The sequence below is a fragment of the Gossypium hirsutum genome, chromosome A05, assembly GCF_007990345.1.
Source record: "Gossypium hirsutum isolate 1008001.06 chromosome A05, Gossypium_hirsutum_v2.1, whole genome shotgun sequence".
In the NCBI taxonomy this organism is placed as follows: domain Eukaryota; kingdom Viridiplantae; phylum Streptophyta; class Magnoliopsida; order Malvales; family Malvaceae; genus Gossypium; species Gossypium hirsutum.
In genome coordinates this window covers 49,704,675-49,716,582 of record NC_053428.1, presented here as the reverse complement: position 1 = coordinate 49,716,582, position 11,908 = coordinate 49,704,675, and the positions used below count along the sequence as shown (strand labels likewise).

General features: G+C 38.9%; 1 non-coding gene across 1 annotated transcript; it reads right to left on the bottom strand.

The window, feature by feature from the left end:
* Positions 1-11,085: 11,085 nt before the first annotated feature.
* LOC121229971 (small nucleolar RNA R71) lies at positions 11,086-11,192 on the bottom strand. Its single transcript, XR_005927922.1, has one exon. It is a non-coding gene; the product is annotated as a small nucleolar RNA R71 (small nucleolar RNA).
* Positions 11,193-11,908: the final 716 nt, after the last annotated feature.

The following is an 11,908-nucleotide window of genomic DNA, read 5'->3' as shown; positions in this document are numbered from 1 at the left end:
AGAGTTTTTGTTGGAGAATACCAGCAGGGTATTCGATGAGCTATCATGCACACCTGAAGAGTGCGTGAAGTGTGTAGTGTCACTCTTAGTGGATTCAGCTTATTAGTGGTGGAATACTGTCGTGTCCATTGTACTGAGAGAGAAGTTCACTTGGGAATTCTTCCAGGAAGAATTCCAAAAAAAGTATATTAGCCAAAGGTTCATAAATCAAAAGAGGAAAGAATTTCTAGAGCTAAAGCAAGGCCGAATGTCGGTGACGGAATATGAACGTGAATTTGTGAGGCTCAGTAAGTATACGCGGGAGTGCGTGTCTACAAAAGCTATTATCTGTAAGAGGTTTGAAGATGGTCTCAATGAAGATATTTGAGTATATGTTGGCATCCTAGAACTAAGAGAATTTGTAGTGCTCATTGAGAGAGCATGCAAGGTAGAGGAGCTGGTAAAAGAGAGGAGGAAAATGACTTTTGAGTCGTGAGATTCAAAGAAGAAATAGATGGGGAAGTCACATCAGTCCTCATTTAAGAGATCGAAGGAATTCACTACTCGATCGAATGCTTCAGTGGGGTTTTCAAATAGAAACAAGAACCGTTAGAGCACAACTTCTAGAGCCTATGACATTTCTGTCATGAGCGTCGGTAGTGTTCGGGCAAATAGGCCAGAATGGTCGCAATGTCGTAGGTGTCATTTTGGTGAGTGTCAAGGGAATGAAAGGGGCTGTTTTAAGTGTGGATCATTAGAACATTTCATCCGAGACTGTCCTTAAAAGGAAGAGAGAGAGAAAAAGCAAGAAGCAAAAACAAATAGTGCTCCTTTGAGGGGTAGATCACAAAAGAACCCCGGAAGCGGGGCTGTTAGCAGAGGTGTACCAAGAGATGCTGCAGTGAGGTCTGAGGATAGAGAGCCTGCAAGGACTTAAGCTATTCGTGCCCGTGAAGAGGCAGAGTCTCCTGATGTGATCACAGGTACCTTTTGTATTCATGAAATATCTGTTGTTGCTTTAATTGACTCGGGGTTTGCCCACTCTTATATTTGTATAGAATTGATACCTCGTATGAACATGATAGTAAAGTCCATTGAGTTTGTGATAAAAGTGTCTAACCCTTTAGGCAGACATGTATTAGCGGACCAAGTATGTAGAAATTGTCCTTTGACAATTAGAGATCATTATTTTCTGACTAACTTGATGTTATTGCTGTTTAATGAATTTGATGTAATCCATTGGGATTGATTGGTTGAATTTTCATAGTGTTGTAGTGGACTGTGAGAGAAAAGCTATTGAGTTGAAATGTGAAGACGAAAATGTTCTTCGGGTTGGGCTAGATGAATCGGATAATTTGCCTATAATAGTACTGTCTTTGACTACTGAGAAATATTTGAGAAAAGGATATGAGGCTTACCTAGCTTTTGTGCTGAATACTCAAGTGTCTGAGTTGAAGATTGAATCAGTACCAGTGGTTTGTGAGTTTATAGATGTATTTCCGGAGGAATTACCCGGATTGCCTCCAGTGAGGGAAGTCGTGTTTGGAGTCGAGTTGGTCCCCGGTACGTCACCCATCTCGATTGCTCCATATAGGATGGCTCCTACGGGGTTAAAAGAGTTGAAAGTTCAACTACAAGAGTTAATTGACAAAGGCTTTGTGAAACTGAGATTTTCCACGTGGAGCACTCTGGAACTCTTTGTGACAAAGAAAGATGGATCGATGAGGTTATGTATCGACTATAGATAGGTCAACAAGGTAACATTGAAGAATAAGTATCCTTTTCCTATGATCGATGACCTATCTGAGCAGTTAAAGGGAGCCACTATATTTTCCAAGATTGATTTGAGGTCAAGATACTACCGGTTAAGGGTGAATGAGCAAGATGTATCGAAAGGTGCGTTTTGGACAAGATACGGGCATTATGAGTTCCTCGCCATGCCTTTTGGTTTGACTAATGCCCTGGCGATGTTTATGGATTTGAGGAACTGCATTTTTCGACCGTATTTGGATAAGTTCGTGGTGGTCTTTATCAATAACATATTGATTTACTAACGTGATGAGAGTGAGCACGCGAAGCATTTGAGGACTGTATTACAGACCCTAAGAGACAAAAAATTGTATGCCAAGTTCAGTAAGAGTGAATTCTGGCTTAAGGAGGTTGGATTTCTAGGACACATTGTGTTGGGTGACGGGATTAGAGTTGACCCAAGCAAAATCTTGGCTATTGTTGAATGGAAACTACCAAAGAATATGACAGAGGTCCGAAGCTTTTTGGGTTTGGTTGGATACTATAGAAGGTTTGTTCAAGGGTTTTCTATGATCGCTACTCCAATGACGAGGCTATTACAGAAGGATGTCAAATTTGAATGGTCAGAAAAGTGCCAACAAAGTTTTGAGAAATTAAAGGTTTTATTGACTAAAGCCCTAGTGTTAGTGCAACCAGAGTCGGGCAAGGAGTTTGTGATATATAGCGATGCCTCCTTGAATGGTTTGGGGTGCATGCTTATGCAAAAGGGTATGGTCATAGCTTACGCTTCGAGACAACTAAAGCCTCATGAGAAAAACTACCCGACACATGATCTAGAGTTGGTCGCCATTGTGTACGCGATGAAAATTTGGAGACACCATTTGTATGGAGAGAAATGCCGAGTATTCACTGATCACAAGAGTCATAAGTACTTGATGACTCAAAAGGAATTAAATTTGCTGCAATGAAGATTGTTAGAGCTAATAAAGGATTATGAGTTGATTATCGACTACCATCTGGGAAAGGCGAATCTAGTCGCTGACTCTTTGAGTCGAAAGTCATTATTTGCCTTGAGAGCCATGAATACTCAGTTGTCTATGTCTAGCGATGGCTCCATCCTAGCAGAGTTGAGAGCTAGACCGATATTTCTACAAGAGATCCATGACACTCAGAAAGGTAATAAGGAGTTGCAAGCTAAGATGGATCAGTCTGAGATGGAAAATAAATTCAAGTTTCGTGTTGGTGTCGATGGGTGTTTGATGTTCAAAGATAGAGTTTGTGTACCCAAGAACAACGAGTTGATCTAGAAGATTTTAGTTGAGGCACATAGCGGGTGTTTGTCCGTCCACCCGAGTAGTGTGAAAATGTATAACGATCTGAAGAAAATGTATTGGTGGTCGGGGATGAAAAGAGACATTTCAGAGTTCATTTCCAAGTGTCTTGTGTGTCAGCAAGTGAAGGCTGAACATCAAGTACCTTCGGGTCTACTTCAGCCTATCATGGTCCCCGAGTGGAAGTGGGATGGGATCACTATGGATTTTGTGACAGGTTTGTCGGTAACCCCAAAGAATAAGGATGTTGTTTAGGTTGTTGTGGATAGGCTAACAAAGTTAGCACATTTTATACCAGTGCGTACTGATTACTCTCTCGAGAAACTAGCTGACTTGTACGTTTCTGAGATTGTGAGGCTACATGGAGTGCCTTTGTTGATTATTTCAGATAGAGACCCAAGATTTACCTCAAGGTTTTGGAAAAAGTTACAAGAGGAATTGGGAACAAAGTTGAGTTTTAGCATGACATTCCATCCGCAAACCGATGGATAGTCGAAGAAAGTGATTTAGATTTTAAAAGACATGTTGCGGTGTTATGTTCTCGAGTTTCAGGGAAGTTGGGAAAGATACTTACCATTGGTTGAATTCGCCTACAACAATAGTTATCAGTCAAGTTTGAAGATGGTGCCTTATGAGGCTTTGTATGGGTGAAAGTGTCGAACGCCCTTATATTGGACTGAGCTCAGAGAGAGTTAGATTCACAGGTTCGATTTAATCAAAGAGACTGAAGAGAAAGTTAAACTAATTCGTGATTGCTTGAAGGCCATCTCAGATAGACAGAAATCTTACACAAATTTAAAATGAAAGGAAACTAATTTTCATATTAGCGATAAGGTATTTTTGAAAGTATCCCCGTGGAGGAAAGTCCTCAAATTTAGTAGAAGAGGCAAGTTGAGTCCTCATTTCATAGGACCTCATGAGGTTATCGAGAGAGTAGGACCGGTTGCCTATCGATTGGCTTTCCCATCAGAGTTGGAAAAGATTCACGACGTATTTCATGTGTCCATGCTATGCCGACATAGATAAGACCCTTCACATGTGATTGTGCCAACAGAGGTTGAGATTCTTCCAGAAATGACTTATGGCGAATAGCCGGTTAAGATATTGACTCGGGAAGTCAAATAGTTAAAAATAAGAGTATTGCACTCATGAAAGTTTTGTGGCATAGACAAAGAGTCGAGAAAGCCATATGGGAACCTGAGGAGACTATGAGAGATCAGTACCCAAACTTATTCGCCAATAAGATTTTCGGGGACGAAAATCCCTAAGCGGGAGAAATGTAATAGCCCGATTTAGGGCCTAGTCAAAATAGTGATCTCAGGACCACAAACTTGGAGTCAAATAAATTATTTTATTATTATTCTGGAGTCATTGCATGTTTATATTAGTGCATGAAAATTTTGGTGAGTTAATTTTGATGTTCGTGAGCTCAATTGAGAAAAAGAACTAAATCGCATAAAATGCAAAAGTCCTAAATTGATAGCTAAAAGTGTCAAATAGCTAGAGAATAAATATTAAGGGCCTTTAAAGGGCAATTAGACCCTATTGTGCTAGCTTGGTCGGCCATGAGAGATGAAAGTGTGGTAAAGTCAACATTAGGTAATGTTGATGACATAATGTGTACTATAATGATGCCAAAAAGCTTAGCTATCATTTTCTTTTCTCCATCCTTTCTTTTGACCGAAATTTTCAGCAAAGAAATGGGGTTTTAAGAGCTTGAAATTTCAACAACTTTAATCCTTCCCAAGTAAGTTATTTTAATGGTTTTTCTTGAATATTTTTGCATTTTTGAGACCCTTGAAACATGGGCTTTCAAATGAGGGTACTATTTGGAAAATGATCAAGAGTGTAGGGTTTTTCCATGAAAGGATTTGTAATGTTTGCTGGGTTTTTATGGAAGAAAATAAGTCTTGGGTGTGTTAGGAACAACTTTTGTGAAAGGTGTTAGCATGAAAACACCTAAAAGGACTATATTGCAGAAGTTGTAAAATAGATGTTAAGTATGTGAAATAGTTGGAATTTGGAGTTGATATAAGCGTAAAAAGAGTTCGGCTAGGCTTAAGACATGAAGAAATTTGATAAAAATCGATTTTCGGACCTAGGGGTAAAATGATCATTTTGTCAAAGTCTAGGGGCAAAATGGTTATTTTACCAAAGATATGAATTTTTGATTGCTAAATTTTATTTAGTGACTAAATAAGTGCATTTTGCACTTACAGATCAAGAATCACCAAATCCAAACTTAAATTGGGGGAAAGCCAAGCAAATCGATTAAATCGACTAATCGCCACATTTTGTAATCCGAGGTAAGTTGTATGTAAATAATACAACTACATTGTTAATGTATGTGTTGAATTGTACTTGAATTTAATATAGCATGAATTGCTTGATTGTGGAATTGAGAAAGAATGATGGTAATAGAGATAGTAGAGTTCCCGTTTGAACCTAGGAAATAAATCGGATATTCATGCCATAATATATGGGTTATTGTGAGCTAGTCTAAGACATGTCTAGGATATGCATTGGCCACATTATGAGAGCCAGTGTAAGACCATGTCTGGGACATGGCATCGGCATTGAGACAAGTGCTATTGTAAGACATGTCTGGGACATGCATCGGCCTCGAGACGTAAGTCAGTGTAAGACATGTTTGGGACATGCATTGATTACGAGATGTGTCAATGTAAGACCATGTCTGGGACATGGCATTGGCACATATATGCTAGAGCTTGTGTAAGACCATGTCCGGGACATGGCATCTACACCTTACCCCATGTTTGAGGCTTAATGGATATTTGATAGTGTTCCAAATGGTTTAATGGTGAAAGTTATGATTTCAAGTTAACGAGCAAAGTATAACTATGTTGTGAGTTGTACAGGTACCTGTTTTGTATATATAAAATATGAACACATTTTATGATATACGATGTGTACTAAATATTGAGAGTAAGTCTTGCTTATGCCCAATTGTATATTATGAGCTTGTTGATGAATGATAAAGTTATGTTGTATATTAATTTATGTGCAACTTACTAAACTTTATGCTTACTCCCTCTCCTTTTCCATTTTCTTATAGTGCCGCCTATCTAGCTTAACGATTAATGGAAGAGAGATATCAATCACACTATCAATCGAAGTTTTTGGTATAGTTTGATTTATATTTTTGAATATGGCATGTGTAAGGAACTAGACTTGTGTTTTGTGTCATTATCAATTTGGCTAAATGTGTTGGCTTGGGATATATCTCTCATTTTGTACTAAGCCTCAAATTATGGCTAATATCCATTTTGATTCATATACAAGGAATTTATCTTCGTAGATGAGTAAAATGCACACATGGAATGTTGTTTATTGTGGCTGATTTGGTTGCATGAGATAGCCTTGAATTGGTTTTGGTTGCTAATGTGTAGGTTGTGTAAGTAAGGGTGGCAAAGAGGCTTGGTAAATAGCCTCATATTGTTTATTCGGGTAGACACACAGGCATGTGTCTAGGCTGTGTAACACACGGTCTACCCTATGGGCATGTGGTCTGGCTGTGTGTCACCTGCAAGTAAAATTTTCAAGTCAGTATGCATGGTAGTAAACACACGGGCAGAGACACGATCGTGCGTCTTAGCCATGTGAAGGACACGGCCTAGTACACGATCGTGTGCATTGGCCGTGTGACATTTTGGGGTTGCTGACGTCAGAAAAAGAATGTCTATGTTTTTGGGACACGGGCTGGGACACAGGCGTGTCATGGCCGTGTGAAGGGCACGGGCCAAGGACACGGGCATGTGGCAGGCAGTGTGAAAACCCTTGTAGGTGTGCATTTTAAATTATTTCTACATGGGTGGAGGACACGAGTGTGTCCTTTCATTTCCTAGGCCGTGTGAGCCACACGGGCCAACAGCACGACCATGTCGAATTGGTCACACGGGCATGCGCTCCTGTATCTAGTAATATTTTTCAAAGTTTGTGGGAAGATCCAAATCATTCTCGAATGGTTTTAAATGATGGATGGAACCTTGTAAGCTTTTGTTATGAAGTTCTTAATAAAGAATCGGAAAAGTTTTAAATTTGACTAACTTTTGATGACTAAGAAACATGTGTTTGTATGTAACCGAGTTAGGTAACACCTCGTATTCCATCTCGACGTAGGGTACGTGTGTGGGGTGTTACAAGGACCTCCAGTAAATCTCCCAAAAGTGAATTTATGATCAATCTAAATGCCTTTGCCGAATTAGGCTTGTTCTTCATTGTTTGGATGGTTTGGTGACCAAATTTTTTACCAGACTTGTCCATCAATGGACCCTTTTTCAATTGGATCAAATCAACTTCTTCTTGACTGATTTTATATATGTCTGCTATCCATATGGAGTGAAATTGGGCATGTCCATGCAGTTTTATTTGATAAATAAATCATGCATAATTTCCTTGGTCTAACTACATTAAAAAAAATGTCAAGATCAATATATATCATAAAATAATTAAGTTATGTACAAATTTAATGTGATAATAGCATAAAATCACATTCTCCATTAAATCATGCTCATTATTGAATTATAAATAAAATTTTCCCAATTAGTAATCAAATACTTGATATTAATAGTATTTTTAAGTAAAAAATTGCCATAAACTATTAAAAGAAACCTATATAAATTAGAGTTTACAATAAGCTCGAGTGAGCTTAGTGAATAGATAAGACACAAATGACATGTCATTAGGATGTTCTAGGCACTAGTTGTTAGTGATTACAGTTTCAAGTACTTTGTACTAGTGTTATAGTTCCAAGAACTCTGTGCCCGTGATTACAATTTTAAGGTACCAGTTGTAACGCCATGAATAATTTAAGTCTTTTTTTTTGTGAAATCTAACAATAAAATGTGTATCTACTTCAGTGGTTAAGTGTTCTGAGTGTGTCTATGAGGTCTTGGGTTCAAGTCTCACTTTTGGAAATTGTTTTTTATTTTAGACCTTAGCCCTATCCTTGGTGGGTTAGGTTATATTTTCTTGTTAGTAAACTCATATCAGAATGAGTTTGCTGGTTCGAGTGGTAAGGAGTTAGCTTGTTGGAGGCCCTGTGTTCGAATTCCCGTGTGAGTGTGGGTGTTAATTTTTTACGATGGTGGTTGATAGTGGTTTAATGGTAGTGGGATTCTGAGTTAGTTAGGTGGCTATGGATGTGGATGTAGTAGGATTTAGTTTAAACTTTTAATTTTTATTTTTATTTTTTTCCCAAAATCTCTCCCTTTTCTAGTTTCTGACATTTTTTTTCTCTCTGTTTTCTTCCCAACAAAAGTTCTTTTTCCTTGATCTGTCAAAATTGTTCTTCCAAAATTGCGGTGATATGATTTTTGAACTCTTCGTGTGTTTGGTAAGCGAGGGTAGTGAGTTTTGTTTGAATTAAGGGTAGTTGTTTTAATTGTTTTATACCAATTCTGGTCCTTTTGGTAATATGATTCTAGGTTGTTTGGCAGCGAATCATGAGGAACAAAATTCTTCTCCTGCAAAATAGTAGTCAGGTTTGTTCTTGAAGTTGGGTAAGTAACGAGCATTTGAATTTCACTATTAAAGGTTTCGTTGGTTCGATTTAATTGTGGATTAAAAACTGATTTTAAGAGCATGTAATGTCGTTTGTAGGTTTTGGTAGGCTTGGGATTGCTTACGCATCAAAATCGAACTAGGTGTGTACCCCTAACGTAAGAAAACAAGGTTTGGAAAAATCTAAAAATTGGGTCTGTCAATACCACACGGGCGTGTGGCCGGCCGTGTGTGACTGACGAATGTGTGATCGTGCGCTTGACATGACCGTGTGACGGTGTGAGTGTGGCCGTGTGGGCCACAAGGGCTAGGCCAAGTTGGGCGTGTGGGCCACGGGTGTGTAGGTTTTGGGCTAGGGCATTCTGGTCGTGTGGGCCATAGGGGCATGTGGGCCCACAGGAGAATATGGGCCCAGAATTCTAAAATTTTCCCTTGCATCGCACGGGTCATTCCGATTGATTGTGGAGCTACCATAGGGTCGGAAAGGGTTAACCAAACCCTATTTCATGTGATCTAATATCTGATAGTCTGATTTGAGTAGGAAGCTGATATGTATGCCTGACTGTACTGTTAAGTATGTAATTATCTGTATACGAGCATGTTAAGCATGTTTATTCTGTTATTGTTGCATCTATATTCTGTATCTGTGCTTGGGGTGGGATTTTTATATGTGGAGGAAGTAATCTGTATGGCGACCTTTCGCCTATATTCTGGCAGCTTGACTAGATATTATCTGTTATGTGTCGCATCGACACTATATGGTGTGTAGAGATGGGTGGGTGTTTTTAACCCCACATGGCGTGATGGGATGGACGAAGATGGCGTGTAGAGGATAGGGGTAGGATTCTATATGTTTGATCTGTTATCTGATTCTGATGTTTGTTTCTGTTATGGACTTAGGTCCGAATCTGTATCTAACTGTATATGAAATTCTGTATATGTTGCATGACTATCTTTATTGGGTTACACATTGAGTTTACGAAAACTCACATCTGATTGTCTGATCTGTACAGGTAACCCTCAGTCATTGGCGGGTTGGTGCGATGAAGGCTCAGCGATGACCACTCGTTGGGAAACTGTTTTCCCATTACCATTAGTTTTCGGCATTTTATATTCTGGATTCATTTGAGAGTGATAAACTGTAAATTATACATATTTTTATACAATGCTTAGCACATTTATGGATGATTTCTCCTTAGATTTGGTGAATTCGATGCTCCTAATCCTTTAATTTCATGTTTTATACTTAGGTGAGCATAGGAGAGTAAAAAGAGAGAGAAACGGGCCAAAAACGGAGCAAATGGACCCATGTGGGAAATCAACACGGCGTGGGCTTCGTCACATGAGCGTGTCCATTTGGCAAGATTGAAGCACGACTTACACGGGTAGACTACACGCCCATGCCTATTCAACAGCCTTGACCACAGGCTGGAGTAATTGCACACAGGCGTGTCAAATGGGCGTGTCCCTGCCGAGCCCAAGTATGGTTCTATTCAGAAAAGGCCAATTTTTAGGGCTCTTAGGCATTCAAAAGCCTATTTAAACACCTGATGAGACACTTAAGAAAGGGACACAGAGTAGGAAGCAAGGAATTACTCAAGGAAAGCCGATTGATCCATCTCAGAAGCTGGATTCATCCTCAAGACTGAAGATCTCCCCCTAAGTTCCTTCAGGAGTTTTGGGTTTTCTTATGTTTTGTTATCTTTATGCTTTTGAGATGTTATCTTTCATAAGTATGAACTAAACCCCCTAAATACCTAAGGGGAATGAAACCTAAGACGGATCTTGTTATTATTATCTGAATTGTATGATAAATATTTGACTTGTTCTTAATTATGTGTTCTTAATTCTTGTTTTGATATTCCAGGATATTGATTCAAGTTAAGCTCTTATTCAGAGGAGGAATAGACCCTGTCTAAGAGTAAATTTTTCATAATTAAGCGGAGTTGATTGCACGCCTAGAGATAGGGTGATAAGATTTTGCCGGATTAGGGTGAAACCTAATAACGGAATCCATAGATCGAGTTAATGCAATTCTAGGGTGTCAATTAGAAACAGATTTCAATTATTCAACCAAGGGTTAGACCTTATTAGTCTCGAGAGAGATAATAATATAACTTAGGGATTTCTACGGATCAAGTCAAATGAATAAATCGTCTGATTCAGAGTCAAATAACAAGTGAAGCCTAGGTGGATTTTTCCTTAGGTATTGTCTTAATCAATCAAATTTTCCCAAAATTATTTTCCCAAGTTTTCTTTCTATGCATTCTTAGTTAGTAATTAGTTTAGATAACCAAACCTCTTAATTTTTAGTAATTAGTTTTGCGACACTTTTAAAATTAATGGCGTTTCTGATGACACCATTCGCCTTCGGTTATTCCCTTTTTTGTTGAGATATAAGGCTAAACAATGGTTGAACTCGTTACCACAAGGGTCAATCACTACTTGGGAAAAAATGACCGAAAAGTTTTTATTAAAATATTTTCTGCCGGCTAAAACAGCCAAATTACGTAATGATATCTCCTCTTTTGTGCAGATGGATTTAGAAACACTCTACGATGCGTGGGAGAGATACAAGGACCTTTTGCAAAGATGCCCTCACCATGGGTTACCACTCTGGCTACAGGTCCAAACGTTTCACAATGGCCTGAACCCTTTGACTCGGCAGATGATTGACGCAACCACTGGTGGAACTATCAATAATAAGACACCTAAGGCGGCTTATGAATTTATTGAGGAGATGTCACTGAATAACTATCAGTGGCAAGTTATGAGGACAAAGTCGACGAAAGAAGCAAGTGTTTTCAACCTCGACGCGGTTACTATTCTATTTAACCAAGTAGAACTCTTAAATAAAAAGATTGACGGTTTGTGTGGTTTTACTCAGGTACATCCAGTGATGAGGTGTGATTCAAATGGAGGAGGAGCATGCACAGAATATCAACCCTTCAACCCTAGCATCGAGGAGGAACAAGTCCAATAAATGGGTAACAATAACTCTAGACCCCAAAATAACCCGTATAGTAACACTTATAATGCAGGTTGGAGGAACCATCCCAATTTCTCGTGGGGCGGTCAAGGAAATCAAAGGGCACAACATCCTCCGGGTTTTCAACAACCACCTTACCAGTAAGAAAAGAAGCCGAACCTTAAAGAGATGTTAACAAAATTCATCTCGGTGTCAGAAAATCATTTCCAGAGTACAAACCCCGTGTGCCATAGCCAAACGCGACAAGGAAAGACAGCACAGAAAACAATACGGTAAATTCTTTAAATTATTAAAAAAGTTACATATTAGCTTATCATTTATTAAAGCTCTTTCGAAG